The sequence below is a fragment of the Canis lupus genome, chromosome 12 (assembly GCF_048164855.1).
Source record: "Canis lupus baileyi chromosome 12, mCanLup2.hap1, whole genome shotgun sequence".
Classification (NCBI taxonomy): domain Eukaryota; kingdom Metazoa; phylum Chordata; class Mammalia; order Carnivora; family Canidae; genus Canis; species Canis lupus.
In genome coordinates, this window is record NC_132849.1 from 22487378 (window position 1) to 22515103 (window position 27726).

Here is a 27726-nt window from a genome sequence, read left to right on the forward strand (position 1 = left end):
AAATTTCAGTGATATCTCTACATTAAGATGAAACATGTCATCTGGGAATAAAATTTTCACCTTGTTTGAATTCAGATGTCATTGTGTTTACACATTCTCTGTTCTTGGCTGTATTATTGGCTTAGAGCATGAGCTGACATATATATTTTTTGGTCTGGCTGCCATGCTAGCTCAAGGTCCTATGACCCTAGCAGTTTTAAAACAATACTAGAAAAATATTGGCTTGAAATATTGGTGCTTTGTCTTTTTGGACAAAGAATATTTCCTTAAAAATAAATCAAGGCAAACTAAATATCCTTTGCCCCTAAAAATAAATATCTATAATGTCAAGTTTAGATAATGCATTTTTGCCTCTAGTCAACTTATCAAATTTATAGGCTAAAGACAGTAAATGGAACTTTTCCTGTAGTTTTGGAATTTTAGGAATTTAATAGGTGATATATTTTGTCTTCATCTGGACTCTTCAGGCAAGATTTGGTTATTGGGCCATCTCTACCTTTTTTTCTCCCATCTCACCCACTCAACATCTCACTGTCACACAAAGAAAAGAGGGAATGAAAAAGTGCATCCAAGGATTAACAAGTGAGTAGTAAACAGAAGGGGAAACTGAGGTTAAGGGCAGAAATTCTGGAGCATGTTTATGTGCCAGTCAGAATGGCTGAGTATAAAAAAAAATGCAATGATGCAGAAAAGAGATGTGTGTTTGTGTGTGGTGTGTGTGTGTGTGTGTGTGTACACCAATTCACATCTACTAATTCAAATATTAATTTCATTCAGAAACACCCTCATTAACACAACAAGAATAGTGTTTGAATATCTGGGCACCCTATGGCCCACTCAAGTTGACACATAAAATCCACCATGATCAGGGATGAATGAAGGAGAGGATCTGACAAGATACAAGTGGAATGAAACACAGAGTACTAGTAGACAGGGTGTTTTCTTCTGGCACATTTTCCACTTTCATAGTTTTAGTTATTGTTTGAGTCCTTATTTGTGATTATGTTGTTAAATTCTATACATTCTATGTGATTCTTTTTCTTAAGATTTTATATATTTATTCATGAGAGACATAGAGAGAGAGGCAGAGACATAGGCAGAGGGAGAAGCAGGCTCCCTGCAGGGACCTTAATGCAGGACTTGATCCCAGAACCCTGAGCCACCCAGGGATTCCTATATGATTCTTTCCTACAGTTATCCCATTTTCTGGTAAATATCACCATTGTCTAGTGAAATTATTTATCTTTTATTTCCTAGAACATAATAATCATGTGTGTTTTTTTGTGTTTGCAATTCCATTTTCTGGATCTTTGGGTTTTTTCTTACATGCCATAGTAGGCTCTGAACTCCAATTTCTGTACATCACCCCCACAAATCTAGTGAATGCTCTGTCAGCCACCATGTTCAGTGTTAGCAGTTGTCCACAGGTGAAAGGCAGAAGTTGGCATCCCTCTTCCTCGTGTTGACACCATAGTTCATATTATCTCTCCAATGCTTTTAAATATGTGTTTTAGTTTTTGTCTGATTTTTCTGTTTGCTCTCACTGGAGGTTTTGGGCAGACCAACCTTAGTTAGCTCCTGCCAGAAATGGAATCCTCCATATCATTTCAAGAACTGATCCGTCTGCATTATAGTCCTAGCCAAATGTGATTTTAAATATTCCATTTCAAAACATGAAGCAAAAATAAAATATAAAAAAAGGAAGAATACATTTGCAAAAACAGTATTTTTTACTGTCCTAATGTTAACTCCTTATCTAATTAGAGAACTCTCACTTTTCACGGTCTTATAAATTTAGCTCTTTTCTCCGAGAAGCTAAAACCTGACTTTTGACAAGACCATCATATTTCTTAAAACATTATAAAACTGGTAATACAGAATAAGTACTAAACAAAATTACAGTAAAATGGTAAATTTGGTTGTAAGTTGTCATACTGAATAAAAATCTATAAATATTACTCTTTAGATAGCCAAGATATAAGGGGGATGTTATGGAAACCAGGTGTCTAATTAATGTTATCTATAAATTCAGTGTAACATCCTGTTGATACTGTCTATGGATTGACAATTTTGCTTTGGTTAAAATACAAATTTCAAGAAAATGAAAGTTAATTTATTTACTCAGTCACTTTGCTAATCTGTATGTGACAATTAAGTATTTAGAAAGTAAATGTGTATGTTTCCAGACACACACACACACATATATATATTTATATATATACACTCATAAATATTTCTAAAGTAAAAGGTGTTATGAACTCCAAACACTTTCTTAATGGACCACATTGTTAGCCTAATTGTGTTGTCCACTTTTTAACTGCTAAATTTGCAGCCTGGGAGATGAGGATACCCTGTTAGGGCAGCTCTTGTGGCCATATACCAGCAGCAATCAATGATTAATTACAGATATCATTAATGTTAACAACTGACTCAGAATTTTTCATATATGCAAATATTATCAGAGGCTGTACATTAAATATTCTTGTATCTGTCACAGAATCACACTGTGGCACACTTCATTTTTCAAAGAAGTTTACAGAAACATTTTCCCTCCCCCATTACTTCTGTAACATGACCTCCCCCATCACTGAGAAGTCAAGTTTCTAACTCTGTTCCCTAGAAATCTAAGTGCTTTGACCAGTAGAATAAGGGAAAGGTGATGCTGTAGCATTTGTACCCATGGCCCTTAACTAGCCTGAAAACTTGTTTCCTGCCTTTTGAAAACCAGGGGTATTGCTGTGAGAAACTCCCAAGCCACATGGAGAGGCTCTACATAGGTGCTCTGTTGCCGGCTGCTCCTAAGTTCTAGTCAATGACTATGAGCATCAGCTATGGGGCTTCTTTGTTATATGTGCTATGCAGCAAACTTTCAGCTCCAGTCGTATAACAGATCTCAGTTGAACACAGAAACCAGTAGAACCATAAAAAAGAATAGTACTTAAAATATTTTAAACATTACATTTTGGATATATTTTGTTCTGTAGCAACAGATTGTTCAAACACACAGGCTAAGTCGAGATAATGAATGTCTTTGAAGAAACATGCTATTGTGATCTAAGTGTATACATCCTAAATACTTCCTCTGCCTTCTTACACCTCCACTCTGAGAATGTTAAGGCTGGAAAAACATCACTGTATTCCACCTTGTTTACAGATGAGGAAGCTGAGGATTTTACGGGGAAAAAAAAGAAAGACTTAGAAGTATTGCCCGGGATTTTACCAAAGGGAGTACCAGAAATTTGGTATTTGTCTAGATCTTCTGCCTCCAGCCCTAGTCCCAGCATGTGAATGTGATTCCCTCCACACCACGTGCACAGTGAACTAACCCCAGACCTTACTACTACCATCAAATTGTTTCAATCTCTTTCTTCTGCTTCTTTCTTTTCCTTTCTTGCTCTCCCTCTTTATCTCTCTCTTGGTCTATTTGTTTGTACTTGCTTTCTATTGTACTATAACATAAGGATGTTTCCTCCTCCCCTTGAGTGTGGGCTGGACTTTTACTGACTCATTTCGAATGAATAGAATAAGATATAACTGACACCCAAGAGGAGAATATAAAGAGGTGCTGTGATATCTGTCTTGATTATTCTCTTTCAGATCACTCGTGCAGGGAAAGCCAGCTTCCATGCCTTGAAAACACTAAGGCAGCCCTGACGAGAGACATATATAACAAGGGATGGAGACACCCCTCCACCCCCTCCCCACCCAGCCAGCAGCCAGGTGAGTAAACCCTCTGGGAAGTAGATTTGTAATCCTCAGTCAAGCCCAGCAATTTTTCCGAAACCTTATGAGAGACCCCGAGCCAGAAATTCTCATTTAAACCCACTCTCAAATCCCTGATCCTGAGAAACTGTAATACAATAAATGTTTATTGTCTTAAGGCACTATATTTTGGGCTAATCATTTATGTAGCAGTAGATAGCTAATTAAGATTTCACATATTTTTATGGTTAAGAAAAACAACAAAACAGGAGGTTGAGAAGAACATTTATCTTTTTGCATGTATACTTGTTTACTACTTGTTCAGCAAGCAAAATGAATTCTAAGGAAACTAAATGTGACCTTTTACATGTTTTCCCATATGGCTTACTCATCTGGACCAAAAATTCTATATAGCCATTATATTATAGCTATTTACATAGTTCTCCATAAATATTGTTCATGTTCCTACTATACATATTGCGGTATCTTAACTCCATTTCTGTCTGTGGATTTTTTACCATTTGAATGCCTTAAAGCAACGAGAATATAGCTGGTAAGTACATTTTGAATCCCTGTTCTCCAGTAGTTTGGATCTAGAAATAATTATAATTTTATACTCATTGTATCATAGTCCAGTTGCCTGATGTTCTGATTTTTTTTTTTTACCACTTTTTTCCTTTTTTTCCCAACGATTCCCATTGTATCGTTTCATATTGTTGAATCTGGAGTTTGATCCTTATGATGATGTTTTCTCCCCTCTTGCCCACCTAATTATATGCAATCGTTTTTATACCCCCAGGTGTGGGCCTATGTATGCAACAATTTGAATGAGTTTCCTGATAGCAAGGCATAGTAAAATAAGCATGCTTTGAAGTAGAGATGAGGACCAAAATTTCCTAAACATGGACTATTTTTTTTTTAAAGACAAGCTTGGAAGAAATACTTTAGGATCTCTATTATTAATTAATTCTTAGTAGGAGTAGTAATAGTTCTTAAAGAAATTTCTCTGATTATCTTAGTGTGGGAATGGTAAAGGCAGTTGTAAAAGGGAGGCAGCATGACAAATGAGTGGGTGGGAGTTCTCTCAAGGGTGTTATTCATAGGTAACTGGCCATAACCAATCAAATGAAAGTACAAGAGAAAGAGGAACAGAATAGAGAAGCAGCATGGAAACTGACATTTAGGAAGCATTTGCTATATGTGAGCCATTATGAAAGACTCTGCATTATTTCAAATTTTCCTTTAAGAAAGATTAAATTATACCAACTTTACGGATGATAAAGGAGAAAATTAGAAAGCCCAGTTGACACCTACTAGTCCCTACAACTAATAACTGAATCTGAAACCACAATTTATTCTCAGTCTTTTCCTCATTTGAATGTAACCTGATGAGTCCAGAAACTAGGTCACAGGAAGACTAGTGGAAGGTAGTGGAAATGTTTAACACAGAAAAGAGAAGATTTGGCACAAGTAAAGTATCTTCAGGTATTTGAATGATCATCATATGCAACATAAAATAGACATAACTAATTCTCACAACCAGAGGTATTGTTCTAGAAAAGCTACCTAAATGATAATTTGATAAGGAGATGGAAAAATGAATTTTATATAAAGAAAAGATGGTACTAGAAATTTGTGGTGGCTCATTCCAACCAGAAATTTCTTGGGCTTTGCCAACCTGCTAACTTTGTATAGGTCCTAGCTTCCCAGTTTATCCAGAGCTTAGATTTATGCAAAGTCATCCACTTACCAAAAGAGAAACACAGAGGTAGTAATTATATTTTCTGTGTCCTCCTCACTGGGCAAGTCTGTCCAAGTTTTATCAAATTTCTCTCACCACAAGTCTTTACTTCCTTTTCCTTCTGAATATCAGTAGTTAACTTTGGTTCTATAATTATTTCGTGTCTGTATTTCATCTTCTGATTTCTTTAAGTTATGTATCACATCGGAGATAGATAAATCTTATATTCATTCCTTCACTCAGTAATTCTTTTTAGTAAGCCTGTTCACAATACTTTTATATAAGGCTTTATAAATTAATATACGGATGAGAAAGATTCTTTAACCTTAAGGAACTCATTGTCTAGAAAAGGAGACAAGCAAGTTAACAAAAAATTGCAATGCATGATAGTAAATTCTATGCTTGGTCAAAGTATAAGTGAGAAAAAGAGCAGAGATACCTAATTGAAACTAGTATCATCAGGAAAGGCTTCAGGAGGAATTGGGATCTGAGCTGAATCATAATAGGCTCATGGAAAGGCTAGGAGACAGAGACTAAACCTTCCTTAAGAAGGCGTTTAGGTGGTGAAAGGAGTATGCATATGGCAGTGACCTAAGGTCTCCTCTACTTTTTTTCCTGCTGTATATGTAATGTTTCTGAGGTGGGGAGGATGGGAATAAGTCTTTGTTGAATGATATTGCCCCCCTGCTCTCAGCAGAAATCTGTCAATATTCGAAGATGTTTCATGACTGGAGCAAGGAAACAATTGATATTTAGTGAGCAGAGGCCAAGGATGCTACTAAACATCCTACAATAAACATGAACAGACCCTTACAACAAAGAACTGTTTAGCCACAAGATATTTATAGCACCACGAGGCAGAGATTATGCCTTATATGCATAAAAATGTTTGAAACCAACGTCTACTTTAAATATGTTATCTTTGCAGGCTTTAAAGTGAGAGAGTAACTGGTAAGAGCCTCCTCTCTTCTGTCTTCCCCCAGGCCATTCAGAGCTCTACTATGGGAACAATAGGCATGGCATATGGCTCTGCCAAGCTTGCCACTTTTATAAAGTGCCTTCGGTTTGCTCTGACCTTTCTGCATGGGAGACAACCTTGCATTCCTAATTCTCTTGGATTCTTCTTCTTCTTCTTCCTTTTTTAATCTAGGGAAATGTGTTTCTTGATTAAGTGCAAGATCAAGTGTATCTTCTTCCTAAATTAATGATTCTCTTGACCAGAGTGCTCATTCATTTGTTAATGCTCCAAGAGGAAATGTGCATTCCTCAGACTCCATAAATCATATAAACAGGATTTTATATTCACCATTTAAAAGGAGATAAATCATAACTTATCTGCAGTATTTTTGGTTTGTACTGCAAATATATCTGTGGATGTACCCAGGACTTTGGTGATTCTATCATTTCCTCAGGGTCTTATTCCTCCATGGCTCCTCCTTTACCCTAATTAGAATTATCCACTGTTCATGTAAGTATCACAATTTAGAATATACATCTTTTAAAAACTATATCCAAATATTACAATCATACAAGGCCTAACTCAAGTCTTATATTTTGTGAGACCTTCCAATTTGATTAAAGTTCACATTAGCCTTTCACACTTAATTTATCTAGAAATTAAAATGGATTATTAATTATTCTCTCTTGTCATCTTAGCACAAAATTATATTTGCCACACGATTAGTATGTCTTTATACATGTGTATAAGCACATAAATACATATACGTGTGTATTATCTCATTTCTTATGTGTTTTTTTATTTGTTGTAAGATTTTGAGTCCCTAACTGATGAAAATAAAATAAAAATAAAATAAACAATATCAGACGTGCATTATAAAATAATGTGCTTTGAATCTAGAAGTAACTGTTAATATAACTAGCATATCTTTGTTGCCTTTAGTGTAAATTCAAGCCTTTCCCATGAGAATCTAATAAAAGGTTGCTAATATGCTTTAATTCTTTTGCCAACTTAGCCCATGTTCTAAGGTTCTATTTATACTCAGCGGAAAGTGGTATGAAATTGACTAGTGAAGTCATGATATTATGGTTTACAATGAGAAATGTATATTTGATCTTTGTCCCAATTCTGGCACAGAACTCCTAAAACCTTTGGGATTTCCTAAATTGATGATAGCCATAAAAGTGTCCTTTGTTAATGAGATGTCTTTGGAATCCACCTAAGGATGGAGACTGGTTGCCAGGAATGATGATTAAAGGGTTGGAACTTTCATTTCACCCTGACCTCTGGGATAGGGTGAGGGGCTAAAGGTTGAGTTCAATCACCAATGGCCAATGATTTAATCAATCATACCTATGGAATGAAGCCTTAATAAAAACTCAAAAGGACAAGATTTGTTAAGCTTCCAGGTTGATGAACACATGGAGATACAAGGGAGAGTGGTGTGCATAGGGAGAGTAAGGAAGCTCTGAGGACTTTCCCCCATACCTTATCCTATGTATCACTTCCACCTGGCTGTTTCTGAGTTATAACCTTTTATAATAAATTAGTAATCCAGTAAATGAAATATTTCTTTCAATTCTGTGAGTGGCTCTAGAAAATTATCCAAGCTGTTGGAAATTCCAGTCTATAGCCAATTATTGATAACCTGGACATGCAATTGGCATCTGAGATGGACAAGTTTTGTGGAACTAAGCATTACCCTGTGGAATCTGATGCTGTCTCTGGGTAGGTAGTGACAGAATTGAGTTGAATTATTGGACAGCCAGCTAGTGTCAGAGAATTGGTTGGTAGTGTAGGAAAAATTCCTCCACACATAATTTGAACCAGAATTATTAGAGGTCAGCTTATCACCAGAGTGATAAGCACAGCATGAGTGTCCTGCATTTGTCAAAGTTTGGCTAGTTTACCAAGGGGAACTGGCTGAGCGCTTGAGGACAGATCAAAGTATTAATAAAGTAAATGCTACAGTTGAGGAAATGAAGTAACTGAAACAGAGAAGAGGAAAAAGCATTTCTGGGGCATGTTATGGACACTATATATATCTATATATAGATATAGATATAGATAGATATAGATATAGATATAGATATATCTTATTTAATATTCACAAAAGCCTTTTGACATCATCTTCATTGTCAAAGATGAGAGAAACTAAACTTTGAAGAGCAGATGTTTACTCAGCTAGTAAGAGCAGTGCTTGAATTTAAACCCAGATTTAGTTGGCTTTGAACTTTATACTCTCCTAATGTTTATAGGGCTTTGGGCAACCACAGATCTTTTAGGATTTGTGTTTGTTTGGAAATGAGGACAAAAGGGAGAATCATGGGCTGAGAAAGAATGGCCATGGATCTGTACTAATGTTTGGGAATATGAGGCATCTGCAACCATGAACACAATCAGTCTTGTAGAACATTTTGATTATCACTAAAAGAAACATCCCACCCATTAGCAATCATTCTCTATTTTCTCCCAACACTCCAACCCAAGGCAACCATTTATTTAATCTATTTTTAGTATCTATAGACTTGCATATTCTGGACATTTCACTTAAATGGAATCATGCTATAAGGCCTTTTGTGACTATCTTCTTTCATTGGCATTTTTTAAGTTGTTCCATGTTATGTAGCAGGTATCAGTACTTCATTCCACTTTACAGGTAAATAATATTCCATTATATGAATATATCATGTTAGTCTTTTTATCTATCCTTCAGTTGATGATATTTGGGTTGTATCTGCTTTTTTACTGTTACGAATAATGCTATTATGAACATATGTTGATAAGGTTTTTGTATGTATGTGAAAGTATAGTTTCAGTTCTCTTGAGCATCATAACAAAAAAATAGAAGTGCTGGTTTATATGGTAACTTTAATTCTTTGAGGAACTGGCAAACTGTTTTCCAATACAGCTGCACCATTTTACATTCTACTAGCAGTATACAAAAGTTCCAATTTTTCTACACTTTCACCACAATCTGAATATAGCCATTCTGTATGTGTACAGTATTATCTCACTATGGTTTTGACTTAGATTTCCCTAATAGCTTATATTTTTGAGCATCTTTTCACATACTTACTGGGAATTTATCTATCTTCTTTAGATTATAGCTTACTTTTAAAGTTTATGTGACAAAGGACTTAGAGTAATGTGTGTCTGCTGTACAGTAGCCTAATTTTTTGGTATAGCAGTCTGATTTTAGCCTAATTTTTCCTGTTTCTTAACTATGATATTTCTCTTCAAAAATCACTGTAAATCTTCAAGAGTCTTTTAAGTTTTTACAGTTAATAATTTATTAGAAATTACTTAACTTTCAGTATCATGGGCTTGCACTTAAGCTTTGTTCAATGAGCTTAATTTTAAGATTTGCTAACTGTATAACTTATAAACAGTAATTAAAGATGGATATAAATATCAACTGAACACATTTACATGCAGTTACAAAATTGTTATTTAGTGAAATTTTATATTACTTTTGTGTGGTTTGAGATAAAACAGTAGCAGTTATTACCTATATCAGTTGCAATAACATTTTGCACAGAAATAATTTGAAAACTTCAGCTATCCCTTTTAAAATCTTTTAGAGAATGGATAAACCTTATATAACAATAATGGTGATTTTTATTTATTTTTTATTCATTATGTACCTAGTATAATGCTAAACCGTCTACTTCAGCTTTTACAAGTTAATATTTGTAAAGAACCTATAAGGTAGATATTATTACCCTACTTTTAGAGTTGATAGAATTGAGATTCAGAGAGGTTAATTTACTCTTTAATGCTAAATCTTTTGTGATTTTTAAAATCTTTTAGAGAATGGATAAACCTTATATAACAATAATGGTGATTTTATTTATTTTTTATTCATTATGTACCTAGTATAATGCTAAACCGTCTACTTTAGCTTTTACAAGTTAATATTTGTAAAGAACCTATAAGGTAGATATTATTACCCTACTTTTACAGTTGATAGAATTGAGATTCAGAGAGGTTAATTTACTCTTTAATGCCATACAAACCTTAAATATCATGTGTCCCCATTCTGCAATGTCTTCCTTTCTTTTTTTTAAATTTTATTTATTTATTCATGAGAGAGAGAGAGAGAGAGAGAGAGAGAGAGGCAGAGACACAGGCAGAGGGAGAAGCAGGCTCCATGCAGGGAGCCTGATGTGGGACTCCATCCCGGGACTCCAGGATCATGCCCTGGCCAAAGGCAGGTGCTAAACCACTGAGCCACCCAGAGATCCCAATGTCTTCCTTTCTTCTAATAATCCAAATTAACTACTTTAGCACAACTCAAATTCAATATATTTCATACAGATTTTCTTAGTAATTTAATCCACAGAATGATAAAACTTATTCATTCAGTAGAAGCTTCATTGAGCCTTTTATTAGGTACCAGATGCCACTTATATGCTGTGGACAAGCAAGTGAATAAAACATTATGACTACTATGCTAGTATAAGAGATAAACTTCCAAGAAGTGTGAAAATGGAGAAATTCTGTTGCTATCAGAATAAAGTGGAGGGTCATTTTAAGCTCCAGGAAAACAAAAATCTATGCCTGCTTTATTTTGCCTTGTATCACTCATGCCTACCCAGGGGCCTAGCAGAGAGAGTGGATACAATAAACTCATACTGACTTGTTGAATATATTTTTAAAAATATCTAGTGAGATTAGAGGAGATTAATGCTGATGAATTTGAGTTCTTCAGTATCAAAGAATAGACTTGGGGCCATGAAAGGCAAAAATAGAGAAGGATACTTTACCAAAGGGAGAGAAGAAAAGGCAGGGCCTCAGAGGAGTGACTGTGTGATCTTGTGTGGTTCTGAATGGCTGCAGCAGAAAACTGGACCAACCAGCCAGAAATGAGGCTGCAAAGGTGTCTGCTGGAGTCAGTTCAGGAAGAGTCTTATGTGTCAGTTTGGGGGGTTTGAGTTTGTTCTAAAAGCAGTGGGGAATTGCTGAACTGTTTTAAGCAGAAAACTATGAAAGATGATATTTATGATTTAACACATTGTCCTAGCAATCCTGTAGAAGACAGATTAAAATGGGAAAACAATTCAGGGAAACTGGATGGCAATTGTTTTAGCCCAGCCGCTATAATAAAATACCATGGATAGCGTGGCTTAAACAAAAGACTTTATTTCTTAAAGTTTGGGTGGCCAAGAAGTCCAAAATCAAAGCTGGCAGATGCAGTTTTAGGTGAGGTCCCTCTTCCTGTTCTGCGCATGATCCATTTGAGGTAACTGATGTCTCTTACTCCCCTTATAAAAGCACTATGTGATTAACATAGAACAAGAGAGATCATAATAAGGAATCAGATATTTCATTTTTTTTTTTTGTTTTTGTGTCCAGGGATAAGGATTCTTGTGAAGGTGATGAATTTAGCATACAGTTTGAGTTTGCTATGGAACATACAGTTACAGATATCTAATTGAATTTTATTTTTCAAATCAATCAATGCATCTTAGACTTAAAGTTTTACTGTGAATCATTTTTTTGAATATTATCCACTTAAATATGGCATATATTGACTTCTGAAATAGGGTGAAAATTTCTTAAGGGGAAGACTTAATACCATTATTTATGGTCTTTATAATACAGCTAGAAATCAATGTATCTTTAGAAATGCCTGCTGAAGTAGATAAATATGAACTTCTTTAATGTAAATAATACTAAGATATTAATTGGTCACATTTGTGCAATGCTTTGTGGTTACAAAACATCTTCAACATTTTTTTTTTATTTAGTATCACATTGGGAATTCAGTTTTTGCAACTGTAATGTGTTAGGTGGACCAGGTATTATTCCCTATTGCAAGAGAATACATATGTGTGTGTGTGTGTGTGTGTGTGTGTGTATTTATATAAATATATACATGAGCATTGCAAATTTAAGGGTGTTATGCTCTATTAAAGAGGCAGAACAAAACCGTAAGGCCATGTCTTTTTTCCTATGTATGTATTATTTTCTTTATTATCTTTTATCTAAAGATTCCTATAATGTATTTCTCTCCATTCTTTTACCCCATCCAAATGTTTATTCTCTCATCTTTTGCCATTTCAAGTTCTGTTGCTTTTAATTTATTAAGTAAGCTTGAATCTAAGGTAATATTAAATCTATAGGGCAAATGTTCTGATTTATAGGCCAAGACCTTCATAACTTATGTAAAACATTATAAACATTATAAAATGTTTGTTGTTTAATAAAGGTGAGAGAGAAGTTTTGTTTCTTGAGAGAGGTAGGAACATAGTATGGCATAGTCTAGGAGTTCTGTACACTAGCTTAATGAAAAAGAGATAGAAGCTGTGATAATTACAAACAATAGATTGATTTTTTTTTGTCGACAACAGACTAGTAATGAGCTTATTTTCCCATAATTTCATTGAATCTGGATGTTTTGACCTTTTATATTATTAAATTGATCATCTACAACTTGTTGTCAAAAGTTATATTATTTTCATGTGATTATTGAAGATTTTATGGCTGCAGTTAATATTTTCCAAATTATGTTCAGAAACCATTCTCTGATGTGTAGAAGCATTTCATATATTTTTAGAGCAACATTTTCATATAGTTAAAATGTATATTCTTTGTTTTTTTATTTGTCTTTTGATTTGGTTTCTATTTTGGACACATGCAGATTTTATATTTTCCTTGATGCGTTTAGCTGTGATGACATATTTTAAAAATCTGTACCAGCCCTATAATTTAAAAATGTTTATGTAAAGTACTTGTAATACCTTTTAACTTTATTTTACATTGTTATAAAAAATGAGAAATACAATTTAATTTATTTTTTAAATGATAAGTCTATTTTTTCAAACTCCATGACTGAATACATTTTTACCACCTCACTTTATAATTCCATCCAAGAAGCCTATTTTTGTTTTTATTTGAGCCTCTCCTAATTTGACTTCCTGAAGATCTCAGTGTCTTATCAAGACTCCTTCATTTCTTGGTAATTATAAATAGAACCATGGGGAAATCCAACGATTCAATTCAATACACAAATTGAATAAGGAAAGTCTTTGAAGCAATATCCAGCCTTTCCTAGACTGTATTCATAATGAAGACTCACAAGCATGATAAATAAGAATAATAATTTAGTTTTTTCTGGGCAACTTCTGTTATTTTACAATTAGATACACTAAAGCCCATGGGGACAAAGTGACTTGACCAAGACTAGTTAAGGTAATAAAGCTGATATCATGTCAACGATTAGAATAACTTTATTGTATTACAATACTTATTATGTTAGAATCTTGTAATTCCATTCACTAGATTGAGCTTACCCAGCCCTCAACTCTCCATGTATTCCCTCACATCTACGACAATTTGACAGAGTAGTGATAATCTCCATTGCACAGGAAAGCAAGTCTCTGTTGCTCATCTCATTCCTCATTTTAACATTCTTTTGTTCTTATGATCAGGTAGTCAGCATTGTATTCCTTTAATTACAAAACCATTACTGTTTGTAAGTTCTTTAAGTACAGCTAATAAAATATTCCTTTACAAATGAATACAGTATATCCGTATATATTAATGCTCAACATTTTCCAGTTTCTCTATGGTCTCCTCTTCCTACCTTACATTTTCATGGTCTTATCCATTTTCCATGTCTTTGTGAGGCAATTTTAAATTTTATTTTAATATATCTATTCTGTTATTCTCTAGGGTATCTTGATTTGGTAATAATTTTTTTTTGGTAATAATTTTTATGTACATAATTTATATGACACTTTTTTAATACTAGCTCATACACTTAGGAATATGTGTACATCTGAAAACTTACTATAATAATAGCAGACAGTGGAATGCATGATAAGACACTTAGATAGGTTGTTGACTAGTTCTTACCAAAGTGAACGAGAGAGTAAATTAATGTGACCCCATGGAGAGGTCTAGTTCTTGCCTAATGGTCTGAACTTCAACAAATATTTCCTTCATAAACTTGGGTGAAGACATTCTTGATGTTATTATGCTTGAAAATATTAATGGGAAGAGTAAGGTAAGGATAGAATAAAGGCAAAACAAAAAATGAGGGAGGAGAAAAATGAAATAAATATAATAAATATGAACAATTGCTACCTTTCAAAAGATCAGGGTTTTTTTTTTTTTTTAAAGGTTTTTTTTTTTTTTCTTTTTTTTAATTTTTATTTATTTACTTATGATAGTCAGAGAGAGAGAGAGAGAGGCAGAGACACAGGCAGAGGGAGAAGCAGGCTCCATGCATCGGGAGCCTGATATGGGATTCGATCCCGGGTCTCCAGGATCACGCCCTGGGCCAAAGGCAGGCGCCAAACCGCTGCGCCACCCAGGGATCCCAAGATCAGGGTTTTTAAAAAGTAGGTAAAATAATATTTAACTTAAAAAAATAAAGAATTCACAAATTTATTCAAAAATAAAAATGAGGAAAGAAAAAAGACTATGAACTGTTATGGAATTCAATACTGGATCTTCTAGTTTTTGTATCTGTATTATATATATCCTCTATTGGGTTGATTTTTTTCTGAATTGAAATCATAAGATATAATACTAGAGAAACATTAACTGGTTTGTATAAATATGGATGAAGTAAGGATTTCTAGAGCTGACAACAGGGAAATTTTTCCAAAATTGTTGTTTTTAAGTAATATCTAGCAGAAGGGAAAAGGATGATAATCTATACATTCATGTTTATGCTGCAAGTTTTATTTTCCCTAAGTTGGCATTAGCTAGCCACTTCAAAGTTGCCTTTATGATGAAATTTGATTGTTCTATGATTATAAGACCCATTATTTGTTCATGCATGATTAGGAATGAAGAAAAATTTTGTTAATTTAACCATAGCTCAGTGCCTCAAAAATATTTTACATAAGCCTTCTGTTGCTTTGAAATTTCTTCAATCTGTTTTAGGGGATTTTGCAATTCTGCCTACATTTAACTGCACTGTTTGTTGTATGATAGGTTATTCTTTTCATATATCTCAGAAATAAAATTTAATTCTGTTTCATCTGCTTATGGGTATTATATTTTCTTAGTTTTTGCATAGTACTTGATAGTTTCTTTACAACAAAATGTGGAATTGCTCATTCTTCTGACAACAAAGATTTGCTCTACTATATCAAATGATTGTTTCTGAACTCTCCTGCATAATCAGAGATATTTCATTTTCATCTTAAGAATGATTCATAGTGTAATCTTCATGATGCCATTTTAAATGGCAATTAAACTCAACACTATGCATTAACAATAAAGCACATCAAATGACTGCACTGAAAAATAAAATAGGAATGACCAAGTCTATGTATATACGGGCACTGACAACTACTTCACAACTCCCGAATGGCTGACAATGATTTTAAGACACAATGGATAATGAGATAAAAATAGCGTTTATATATGGTATTTCTGAGACCATTAAGCATCTTAAAATCAGTGAAATAGAGTATATAATATTTTTCTTCTAACCCATTCAGAATTTATTCTTTCCACTTAAAAAATTTGATCTATCAAAAAGAGAAAACAAACAAAAAAAGGAGAAAACAACAAAATAATAAAGAAGATTGTGTTTGTGCTGTGTTTGGTTAAAGAGTATATTTGTAGGGACGCCTGGGTGGCTCAGTGGTTAAGCGTCTATCTTCAGCCCAGGGCATGATCCTGGAGTCCCAGGATGGAGTCCCACATCAGGCTCCCTGCATGGAGCCTGCTTCTCCCTCTGCCTGTGTCTCTGCCTCTCTCTCTCTCTCTCTCTCTCTCTCTCTCTCTGTGTCTCTCATGAATAGATAAATAAAATCTTTAAAAAAATTAAATAAAGATTATATTTGTATAAAGTGCAGGAATATCAGTTGCTAGTGACATTATCAAAATGGTGACAAAGGTAGTTCCTGACTTTTGGCCCTCTCACATGATCACCTAGAAACTATTCATAGACAAAGCACCATTGTGAAAATCTCAAAACTTGGAGGTGTAGCTGAAGCACCCCCACAGACCACAGAGACCAAGAAGGACCACATTAGAAGGATAGAGGAACATGAAACCTCATTGCTTCTCTACCAGGCTGACATAGAGCTGCACTGAGAGCCCCAGGCCTATGGTGTCTCCAGTGACAAAAGAGCCCAGGGTGAACATATAGCTCCCCCAGTGTTGTAGGAAGCTTCCTGGTGGCCTACTCAGGTCTTGCCTTATGGGAATCACTGGGGGAATCGCCAGTAGGGCTGAAAAACTGGGGATTCAGATAGAGATGGAGAGGGGGCAGGGCTTACAGCAACCAATGCACAGATATTGGTAGGCAGCATGACTGCTCACTGTGTCACCTGAGTGGAGATCATCAGCTCTGCCTGTATCTAGAGCAAGTGTAGTGGCCTCATCTGGCCAGGGAGATCATTTGGCAGTTACGCCTGATTTGGATCCAGAGTCAATGGGCAATAACAGCTGGAGCTCATTCCACTACCCTACCTCGACAAGGAAGCAAATTTTCAGGCTGATCATAGCTTTTACTCCTGCCCATTCAGGAAGGCTGGCCAAAGAATCCAGGTAGCTTCAAAACACCTTCTATGGCCTCACTTAGGCAGGAGCCGAACCAGCAGACCATCTCAATTGTGGAGCATAACTAGAAAGCCTAAACAGTGATCCTCACCTTGATCCACCCTAAAGCTCTGCTCAGCCCTGTGGCTCAGCCTACAACCCCACCTGGCAGCAGAGCACACGCACTGCCGTGACTGATTGCTGAACACAGTGTGTGGACTTGCACAAGTAGGAATCTCAGCTACTGATTCTGCTCCAGTCATGGAGTAGGCTGCAGGATATATGTAGACGCCCCTCCCAACCTGAGAACCTGGCCAGTAACCTTGCACAACCACAGAGCACACCCACCAACCTATCTGATTGCTAAACCCAGCCTATGCCCCCTCCCCCAACTTCAGAACAGAGCCTGTCATGCTGTGTGAACATGGAGACCAGGAAGTGGCAACAGTTTATAGGAGAGCACAACCTGAGATGCATCTGAGCATGCATGACGGAAGAGCCACGCCTGTAGTACTCCCCAACAGTAAAGTTGGCAACAACCACTCACAGCCTTGAGGGAACACAGCCTTATACAATGCTACATGTCAATTATATTTCCTTAAGTGGTAAAAGATAAAGTACAGGATGTTTAAGTTCGACTATTTTGTGGCATATAATTGTAGTTTATTTCCTGGTTTTCCCATGGCTTCCAGGCCCCAGCTTTTACCTTAACTATTTATATTTGACAGAAGGAAAGTTCTGATGTGGATTGACAAACTATATAGTTCATAACTTAATTTTCCCCCTACCTTTTGCATATAGTTGGAAAACCATGGTTTTTACATGTTTACATTTTTAAGTGGTTGAATAAAAGCAAAAATGAGAATAATGTTTCGTGGTACGTAACTTTTATAAAATTCAAATATTAGAGTTCATAAATAAAATTTTATTGTAACAAAGTGCCACACATTTGTTGACTTACTATAACTGCTTTTGTACTACATTGCAGAGTTGAATTGCTACAATAAAGACCATATGGTCTTACAATTTTGAGTGAATCTTTTCCAGAAAGAGTTTATAGATATCTGCTGTATGACAATTTTTTATGACCTTTATTGGATTCAGATGATAAATTGGAGTTTTTAATTTTTTTCTGTTTCAAATTAGGGAATACCTCCCTTCAAAGTTGTACTTATTTTTATTCAATTTTGTTCATTTCAATTGGTGAAGTGTGTCATTGTGATCTTTCTCTCTTCTGTCTTGCTCGGAACTCATAGTTGTAATTTTCTAAATAGACTAAAATTACCATAATCACTTCTTCTTTGACCCAAGAGATATTTAGAAGAGCTTTTATCTTTCAATATATATATTGTTTTGGCTTCTTTATTCTTTTGTTATTAATCTGACACATTTTGTTCTGAATTCAGAAAATCTAGGGTATATAATTTATAACCCTGTGAAAGTAATATATGATTCTTTTTTGAAAACAACTCAAGAATTTGAAAAGAATATACATTTTCAATAATGTACAGTGTTGGATTTATATATTAATTATATGCTTTATATATTAATTATACGCTTTATGATTACCAAATGCCTTTTATCCTTACTTAATTTTTGCTTAATTTATCTCTCAAACTTAGAGCGTATTGTTTTAATGCTTCTGAGTAAACATTTTAGTAATACAGGTTTAAATACATAAAGCATTTGAAAACTCCACTCAACATAAATTTTAAAAACACTTAATCTCTACCAGATAAAAGAGTCCCTACTCTCATGAAGCCCTCGTGATGGGAAATATTTTATGGACATCAAAACAAAGTATAATAAAAGCCATTCTTAATAATACAGTGTATATTATTATACATTATTACATTACATTATATACATTAATAATATACATTATTAATGTATCGTTCATTCAATTTTTCTAGCTACTAGGGAGAAACATAAGATACTATAGATATTTAATAAGAAAATTTTACTTTATGTGGAAAGCCAGAACTTTTTCTCCTGTGCTTCTGTTTCAGATGGTATTTAATGTATGATTCTCTAGGAAGTGTGAGTGTTGAGGATTAGAGAGTGAAAATTACAGACAGGAGAAAAGCAAAAGTGTGAAGGCCTTGAGTGGAGAAGGAGCAAGAAAAACAAGTAGAAAGAGGTAAATAGGGTTGGAGGAAAAAGAAAGAGGAAAAGGGTGATAGGAGGGACACTCTGAGGACAGACTAAGGATTCTGAATTGTTTCCTCAGAGCAAGAGAGGAATTTTAAACAAGGAACATGATCCTATTTTTCCCCCACCTAATTATATCTATTTTCTTTGGTGTGGGGGATGGTGTAGAAAGGGTGGGCAAGATATTGGATTTAGGAAGAAGATTTAGAAGGCTAAACTGTATGACTGTTAATAGTTGGTGTGAAATGTTGGGGTCTGGAAGCAAATGGCCAAGAAAGAATTCTTGAGCCATCTTTGGTGCAAAAAGGTGGTTTTATTAAAGCATGGGGACAGGACTGTTAGGCAGAAAGAGCCACGCTGGGATTGTGAGGAGTGACTGATTATATACTTTTAAGTTGGGAGCAGGTTAGGGACAGCATAAGTTGCTAAGGAATTTGGAAGCAAGGTTTCCAGGACCTTGAAGAGCTAGCTGCTATCATGATAAGGTCATTTACTACTGTCTAGTAAACTGTTAGTCATCAGACCCGTCAAATGTATATCAGTGGGCCATATATTTGGACAATGATTACTAACATATATCTCTTGGGAGGGTAGAAATAAAGGAAGTTTCCAGAAGGATTTTTATATCTTAAAGAAGATACAGAATCCTTAAGGTTGGGCTAATTTCAAGCTAAAGTTGCCTTTTGAGTCTATCAGAGTATTAACATTAAAATAGGTGCGTTCCTTGAGAAAGATTATGCTGCCTATCTTAAGTACTTGTCAACGGGCTGCAAAGGAAATTTAATTTTTTTTCTTCATTTCTTTTGCCTTTGTTCTCCACATCAAAATGATTTATTCTACCACTATTTACACATGGGAGGTTATTGTGGTGTCTAAATGTGGTATCTGTCCAATGGCCTGCAAATGTGAGGCAATGATGGGGTGGAAACTGGTGGTGTGGGTGGTAAAATGATTCACCCAGTGCAGAACAAAGTGCAGATAAAAGTTTATTGAATACACGCACAAGGGAGCAGTGGTCAGGACTGCAAAGGAGAGGCTATCTGCAAGGAGGCAGTGGGTAGGGGTTGTATTTAAAGCAGAAAGGTGAGGAGGAATGTATGGAAGTTTCCCTTTTTTGGTAGCTGTGCCTGGTTGTAAGTAGCACATTGGTCAGTTGAGACTGATGGGTATTTTCAGGAGTGCCTAATGAGCCTGTCTGTATTCAGCCAGATGGCCAATGGGGCCCCTTTGGCCTTGATCAAGTTTCCACTGTTCAAGCCTGTTGTCTAAAAGTGGCCTTGACAGTTTTTACCATTTCTGTTTGTGAACTTGAAGTCTACCCATTTTAAAGTTAATATTTGATCATCTTTTTTGTTGTTTTTCTGTGCATCTCTAGTGAGTTTTCCCTCACTTTTGTGTCATTTTGTCTATGCTTCTAGATATATCATGATTTCTTTAAAAAGTGTATTGGTTTTGGTTGCATATTTTTATTTTATGTAAATAGCATTGCACTATTTATCTCATTTTCTTTTGCTGCTTCTACCTGCTGCTTAACCCAACATAATGTATATCCATACTGTTTTACTCTTCACTCTCCTAATTATGTACAACCAGGATACTTCAAACTTCCCCAAATCATACATAAGGCTTTAATTGCCTTAGTCATGTCTGTCCTTTGATGGAACTATGTGAGTTTTCCTTTGTGGCTATACATCCACAGTGAATTTGAGGCACATCATATACTTTCCTGTCTCCAGATTGCTCTGGACTACCTCACGTAAGAAATGAATGAAGACTTTTATATTGCCACATTTCACCAACACTTAACATTATTTGGTTTTCTCATTTTAAAAATATATCTGGTATAAGGATACCTTAAAAATTTCATTATAACATTGTCAAACATACCTAAAAATACAGAGAAGTATAAAATGGATCTCTTACAGTTAATGTTTGGTTTAATTTTCTTGCCTTTTCCAGTCTCTATAGGCCCTATGTTCCCTAACTTATGGTTCTCCTTCCATCTTCAAGTTGGCCATGGCTGGTTGAGTCTTTGTCACACTACATTATTGACAATGAATGTCCTACCTCCCTCTTTTATGTTTAAAATACCCTTGTAGGGGATCCCTGGGTGGCTCGGTGGTTTGGCCCCTGCCTTTGGCCCAGGGCGCCATCCTGGAGTCCCGGGATCGAGTCCCACATTGGGCTCCCAGCATAGAGCATGCTTTTCCCTCTGCCTGTGTCTCTGTGCCCCCCGCCCCCGTGTCTATCATGAATAAATAAATAAATCTTTTAAAAATACCCTTGTAAGTGTGTTATACCCATTCAAATAATATAGGATAATATCCTTATTTTAAGGTTGCCTAATAAGCAGCCTTATTTTTAACTGCAACCTCAACTCCCCTTTATGTAATGTAACATTAGGATGTGGACATCTTTGGGACAATGGTCATTATTCGGCCTTCCACATTTAGATATTGCCATTAGTGATTCATCTCTAAAAATTAAGGACATTTCGCTATATAGCTACAATACCAGAATACCAGAATAATGTCTAACAAAGTGTTTGGGTTTCCATTTTGTTTTGTGTTTTAATGAGGATCCAAACAAGGTCTATTTGCTGTATTTGATTGTTGTTATATCACTGAAGTGTTTTTTAATGTAGACTGACCTAACTATACCCACTTAAAAAAATACAATTGATTTGTTGAAATATGCAGCCAGAGCCCATTGTCCTGCAGAATTCACTTTATGAATTTTTTCTAATGTTTCTTGATATTAAGGTATTTGTTATACTTAGTTTAAACCTCAAGCTGGATCCAAAGTTTAAAACAGATTAAAGTTTAACATTTGGTGAAAATACTTGTCAGCTGATCCTATATATTTCACATTGTATCACATTAGAAGGCCCATATTTCTTTCTCTGTTGTATTGAAGGAAGATTTCAACATTCGATTTCTTAATGATTGAAATTTGCATATTGCCACTAAATGGAATTTCATTACCTCTACTTTGGCAGTGTAGGAAATCCTGGGGAATCTCTAAAGCATGATTCACTCAGTTGTTAATCTGTGGGGTATTTTTTTTTTCTAAAACATTCATTGTGCCCATAAATCAATTATGCACTTCTGTCCTCTTAATTCGATCTCATCTACACTATATTTTTATTTTTGTTTACAGTTTTTGGTTGAGTAGCTGGTGCTCTTTCCTCTTTTCTAATGCTATTACAGAATCCTCTATTTCTATATTGCTTTTTATATTTCACTGAGAATTTTTGAGGGAGGATGACTAAGTTGCATGACATCATTTTTGTAAAGATTTTTAATGATTTTTATTTGAAGAGACAAATGATATGGTCTGATTTTACTATCTACTGATTAAGAGAGAATACAGGAAAAAATGGCAGTATGATTTTAGTAACTCTTAAATGCATGTGAAACTGATTAATCAAAATACAGAATTCATTTGCATTTTAAAAATAACAGTTCAAATATGTGCTAGATATACACTTTAATATTCTGCTAATGTCTAATGCATGCATAGATTCATGAACTTTTTGCAATTTATGACCCCTCCCTAGGAGACTATAGACTTTAGAGTAGAAACCATGGCTTTAAGGAATATGACTTCCAATTTGGAATTTCAATGGGACTTATTATCTGAATTAATTCTTAATCCCTAGGCGATGAAAGTGCAATTGAAAATTAGCACTTTAATGCTTAAGTGATTCATAGGATGAATTACCTTTTCAGCAGCTAAATGTTACCCTTGGGGTATAAAATATTTACTATGGTTTCCCAAATTACCCATGTTTTATCCATAAGGCACTCTATATTAAAAAGGGATTTATTTCATTATTCAATAAATATTTATTTTTCTTTGACCACATGTCTTTTGGTTGTTGTTGGGGATACAGCAGAAAGAAAAAAATAGATACTTATATTGTTCTTGCATGTGGAGTTTGTAGTTATTTCTGTGAAATTGGATCTGATCTTCATTGTATTAACTAGGATAAGATAGGGATAATTTTGGCACTCAGGACAATTCTGCTATTTGGGATGAGTACAGAGAAAGCCTGTATATTAATTATGATTTGGTTATCTGTAAATAATAGAAGACATTAAATGACAGTGGCTTAAACAAATAAAGAGTTTATTATTGTCATTTGAAGGTCATCAGTACAATTCCTGATACGGTTCTCTTCTACTTTGGGGACTTGAACTGTTAGAGTTTGATAAAGGAAGCAGATATTCTATCAGTTTTGACCGAGGGATATAAAATAGGAATTAGATATTACATAACTTTGGAAAAGTGAAGGAAGTAAAAGTCTAGGAGAGAGTTGGGATTTTTCTCCAAGCAGTCAATCTGAGAAGCCAGATATGTCCAGAGGCTAAAGGTATGGCAAAGATAAAGTTTGTGGGGTATCTATAGAAAATTTTGTTTCTGTGTGTTACCTTCCCTGTGATGGGTCTGCTTCCAGGCTTCTCCTGGAGGGCTTAGAGCTGCAGTTGGTTAACAGGGTCACCATTTGGAAAGAAGGTCTGGACACAGAGCAGAGGACAGTGGGAACAGGAATCCACTGGCACCTTTGCATCTATCTGCCTGTCATAGCATCTGACCCGCTGACCATCAGAATAATGGCTGTTGCCTGAATGCCATCCCTGAAATGTCTTACAAATTCTTCTTTTGGAAACTTAAACCTGGAACCTTTGCAAAGAATATGATTCTAGATAACTATACCAAGTTAACATAGTCCAAACTACCTAAGTGAGGAAAAAAAAAAAAAAAAAAAAAAGAGGCCCAGCCAGGCACTCAAAAGCAAAGCCAAGCAAGCAGAAAATACTTGTTTGGATGGTAAGGAGTCACTCAAGCAAGTGGCCCATGTAGGTCCAATAGTGTGAGAGAACTTTGGGAAGTAAGATTAAGAAGGTAAGTTGGTCAAAATTATGTGAAATATTAGCAGAAAGCAGGGCACATTGAAGATATTTTAGAAGTAAAATGTAGCTAAAGAAAATGTTGAATATTTTAAATCACTTTATAAGACTTAGTAATTTCTGGTTTGCCTTCCCCTTTTAATCTTTATTTTATATTATTGGAAAAAGAAAACCCAACAACCTGAATTTAGGACTATTTTGCCTTCTTTAGACACATAATGCTATCTGGATGAGTTTAGGGAATGAACACTGAAGAGTGTATCGGACAGTGATGGAGTGTGTATTCCTAATGCATTTGGCAAGTGCTCTGAGGGAAATTACTTTGTTCTTATTCAGACAGATACCATCGTGTTCTCTCTAAATAAAATGCCTATAACCAGTCATTTCTGTGTGAGGAAGAGGGATGGTCAGTATTGAATAAGAAACAAACATTGTTGAGATTTATTAGGATGGTGGTTAAGCTGTGAAGAGACACCCAGTGGTGTAGTTTTTTTCTGGTAGTTCATGAAGTTTGTATTCAGAGAACCAGTTGGCTGGATTTATATATATCCAAGGATGCTGCATCATTAGGAAAATGCCTACAGCTCCTACGAGAGGAGGAAAGGAAGCCTGCAATCCAAGAACTAGGGCTAAAAAAAGCAGGTTCTCACAGGAAATGCCATTAAAAGGAAATATCCCCCCAGTAAAATGGTCTTCTTTCCTACAGCCATCTGGCAGCATTCCATGTTGTAATTTCTGGAGAATATCCTTCAAGGCAGACAGGAATATAGTAGTGAGAACCTCTACCTGTGAATGCTAGGAAAATAGGCAATTTAAACACTAAGTTTTGCACCAGAGACTTCTAGTTGTCTCACAGCGTCTTCTCCCTTTCTTCAATAAAAAAAAGAGCCTGAGATGTGATAGATGAGCACATGTCTGCCTAAAGGCTACATTTTCCAGCTTCCCTTAGAGCTAGATCTGGTCATGCAAGTGGGTTCACCTGAAAAAAATGAAAGCAGAAGTGGTGAGGGCAATTTTCAGCATGTGCCCCCTAAGGTTGATGATGTAGTCTATTCTCTTCATTTCACCTTCTGGTCAGGTGCAAATGCAGGTATATCTTAGACGAAGAGGTTTTGCTAATAATGGATGTTAATCACACAAATCATCCCTTAAAAAGAGTCTGAGTTCCTGTGGTAGAGTGGCCACATATACATTGCCACTGTTCCTATCAGTAGGTGGAATCTATTTCTCATCTCCTTGAGTGTGGGCTGGCCCTTTAGTTTCTTATAATCAAGTTTCTTATAATGGTTGAAGTTACTCTTTTTAATATCTAATACTAAGCTCTAAAAAGACTTTCAAGTTTCAGCTTTTGCACTTTGTGATACTCTTCATTAAAAACCAGTTGTCATATAGGAAATCATCTTACCCTGAAACTACCATTCATTAAGAGAGCTCAATGTGCCCACGTTATAGATGCTCAGCCAACTCTTAGCTATTTGCGTTCCCTCAGGGGAAGCACTAAACATATGAGTGAGGAGGAACACCTGGGACATTCTATCCCTAGAATATAGCATAAGAAACAGAAGAACCATCCAGCTGAGTCCAATCCACATTAAAGGACTATGAGAAGTACTAAAATGGTTTTGCTTTATGAGAAGTACTAAAATGGTTTTGCTTTATGAGAAGTACTAAAATGGTTTTGCTTTAAGTTAGTAAAGGTTGGAATAGTTTGTTATACATCTTAGATAATTGAATCACTCTCTATTTTTTTCTACTTATATGATATAACCATACTGCTTCCTCTTTGAAAATCTCTCAGAGCAGCTCTGAATGAATCACAAAATTTGAGTATCATTGGCTTCACTTGTTAAATTGAGAAGACCTGTTTCATCATAGTTAATGACAGCAACCCTTTCTTTCTCCCGAATGACCTCAGATCTCAAGTTTCTCTCCTTGATTTTTTCCGATTCATGAAACTGAATTACTTATGCACTGATCCAGATATATGGCAACCACTGATTTTTTTTTTTTTTACAAAAGTGTAAATGATTATATTGTTGAACTTTGGAGCTTATAGTTTTAAATTTAATTTGAACACATTTTAAAGATTGTATTGGGAGTTTCAAATAGATGTCTTTACTGTTAATAATATCATGGTTTTTATTATGTTCCCATTTATTTAAATACTGCGAAGCAAATGTATTGAACATGTTAACCTTTTTAATGGTTCTGACATGTCCTGTAGACCAAATGACCAAACTATAACATTTTTCTGTCTAATATTTTATGTCTTGAAGCCTTAAAGTTATGTTTTATCTTAACATATAAGATGAATGAAATTCACACAGTATTATTATTTCTATTGCTCTTGTCATTTTAGTCTTTGTTATTGCATTCTTTTTTCCTCCATCTTGTTTTTTTATTGTGCCTCAATAATACTGTCCCATTTTAACTATAGTCTTTCCATGCATGAGTATTTTCTATCTACTCCCTGGAGAAACAAGAATACTGAAGCATCAACAGTGATTTCCTCCTTAGTTCTATCAGAGGAATGAAAACATCACATAATGAGAAAATAAGTATACATCAAATTAATGTTCAACAGTGTATCACAGTTAAATGTAACCAGTGGCTTTAAGGAAAGAATACTCACATTTTTAAAAAATGGAATTTGTAATATAATACTTAGTGTCCCAAACCTTAAAAAAAAAAAAAAACTGTACTTTTGATTTTTAAATGCCCTGCTATGTATTCTTCATTAAAATAACAATGGGCAAAAAAAAAAAACCTTCCAACCATTTATTTAAATGAGATCAGGTGCTATTTGAAACATTTCCTATGTAACACTACTGAATAATTTGCCTTTTAATAGATATGTGCATTGACATTCAAAAGTTTATAGGAACTATAGAGATTATTTTGTTCAAATCTTGTAATCTATAACCCAAAATACATTTATAGCCTGATAAAATTGGCAGTATTTCACACAAACACATATGCAGAGAAATCTACCCAACCACCACATAAGTTCAGATTCTCTTTAGCTAATATTTGAAGTGTTCCATTCTGAATCTGACTTTTAACTTTTAACTACATCTCCTTAGTACTGTTATTTGTCATATCACATCTACCACACATAACTGCTCCTGTCATCCTCTCAAAAACCTCATTCTATTATATCATTCTCCAATGGCAAACTAATTCCTCATACCAAGACAATCAAGGTCATAAGTACTAGTCTGTATTAAAGATGATGTAACAACTATCATCATTTTGAAATATTGTTTTCACTAGTTAAAAAAGTCTCTGATGGAGAATAGTCAAAATGATGTCTTGTGTATTCACACCATTTGTAACTTTTAAAATCCCTTGAAAGGCCTTGTCTTCATTTTTAAATATGCCTAATGGCTGTATCGATTATAAAATAATGCTCTTTTTATATGATGCAAATGCCCACTCTCTTTTGAGGTCCAGCTAATGATAAATTCCTTATTATAAAGCTCTAGTTGATCATAATAAACTCTCTCAGTTTCCCGCCTCTCCATATCTAGAGAATTTATTTGCTCATCACTTAAAACTTACTCTACATTGCATTGATCTATAATCTCTTTTATCATTTATTCTAAGCTTATATTCTCAAACTAGATTTGAAGCATCTTGTTTTTTGGGAAGGGCAGTATTACTAAGCCACATTTCTATCTTTTATAACAGAGTTTGGGACAGTTTCACAAATACTGTTAAATAATTAATGAATATCCTACCTTTGAAAA

General features: G+C 34.9%; 1 long non-coding RNA gene across 2 annotated transcripts in view; it reads left to right on the forward strand.

The window, feature by feature from the left end:
• LOC140600667 (uncharacterized) overlaps window positions 1–27726 on the forward strand; it is a 74639-nt gene that overhangs the window by 13647 nt on the left and 33266 nt on the right. For both annotated transcript variants that reach the window (XR_012003840.1, XR_012003841.1), the window contains one exon: window positions 3598–3720. This is a non-coding gene — a long non-coding RNA (uncharacterized lncRNA). The remainder of the gene's footprint in view (window positions 1–3597; window positions 3721–27726) is intronic.